We start from the raw sequence: 1,680 nt of genomic DNA on the forward strand, positions 1-1,680 counted from the left end.
AAATCACTGGCAGTCACATCCAGATCTATAAGACAAGCCACGGCCGCTGGTGATTTAATTAGAACTGCATGTACGGCCCCTCGGGCCATTCATTTTGCATCAGTTTAGGGCCACACATGCAGTTCTAGTTGCACATGCAGGCGGCCATGGCTTGTCTTATAGATCGGGCCCAGAAAAAATATATATACATGAATTCAGCTATTATATGTACTGATTGAGGTTATGTATATATATTTTTTCTGGTCATTTTTAATTATGACATCTTGAGAGTGACATAAATATATATTTTTTTGTGTGATTGCGCAATAAATTCTTTGGAGAGTGCAATATTTAACAACTATTACTTTTTTCTAGTGGGTGTGCAATATATACATAAAATTTGAATTATTTTTTTGCACTGGTACAGGTAAACACAGATGCTTTTGTGTCTTGAATGGAGTGGTTGTCCAAGTTGTCAGGTTTTGGCTTTGTTCTCAACCTGTTTGTATTAAGTCCTGAATTGAGGCAATTAAAGCCATTAAAAGGTATCAACCACTGAGGACTTCAGTTCTTTTAAACAATTTTTTGCACTGAGGACCCCTAGTGGTCAATTAATATATTAAATATTGATTGGTGATACATGTGCTTTTACGATGCATTTGGATGAAAATATTTTCCATGGCTTATCCCCTTTTGTATTTTTGTTTTTTGTTTCAAATAAAGATATAATTTGATCCTTATTTCGGCTGTTTACTCTATGTTTTTTGTAGAATTTTGTTCTTATTTTAGAGTCAGCCTCTAAATGATTTTGGCCATTAATTGGTTGTTTGCTGTGTTAGGGGTCAGTGTGATGCTGAACGCGTCATCAAACTTGGGAGCGTCTGTGTGGGAGCGCCGATTGCTATAGAAAAGGACACGTGGCTGAAATACCAAATTTCTTAACTTAATTAGCCTGCACAATAAACACCATACAAAATAATTGCCAGAACTGTTGTTTTTGTAACTCCCACATACAAAACAATAAACACCATCAAAATGTTTTCTGTTACCAAAAATTGTGGCAATGAAAAAATCCTATAGGCCCAGATATAGCATGCCCTCATGACCCCCTACCCCCCTCCACCAGAAAAAAATTAAGAAGCTTTAGATTTCCATACTATGGTGATAAAAAAAACCCACATGTAAATTTGGTATTGACCAGAAAGAATATAATTACCATGTCAGTTACACCGCACATTAAGTGCTTTAAAAAAAACAAACAAACAGTGAGGTCCAAAATAGTATCAATGAAAATTGGAGCATGTCTCACTTAATAAAAATATTACGTAGAAAAATATTTTTTTAAATTTTATGTATTTATTATAAAAAAATCAAAATACAAAACAGACGTCCAATAGGCCCAAAAGAGACAGCAGGCCCTTAAAGAGGTTGCCCACTGCTAGGACAACCCATTCTCATTCCCTATGTTTGCCCTCATTAATATAAAAAAGCTGATACTCACATCCAGTGCCAGCACTCGCGCTCTCAGGGCTCACGTGAGGTTTCTACGCCATGTGTGCACCGCGCACAATCGGGAGGTGAGAGCTGCGGCGGGCACTCACTCCTGCTTGCTTACTAATTTGTTCAAAGGCGCAGACAATGAAGTTGCTGGTGTCGCGGGCGGAGGGGCTGCGCTCGCTACGCTCGGGTCCGCGGCTGCTG

Source organism: Anomaloglossus baeobatrachus, chromosome 6 (assembly GCF_048569485.1).
Source record: "Anomaloglossus baeobatrachus isolate aAnoBae1 chromosome 6, aAnoBae1.hap1, whole genome shotgun sequence".
NCBI lineage: Eukaryota > Metazoa > Chordata > Amphibia > Anura > Aromobatidae > Anomaloglossus > Anomaloglossus baeobatrachus.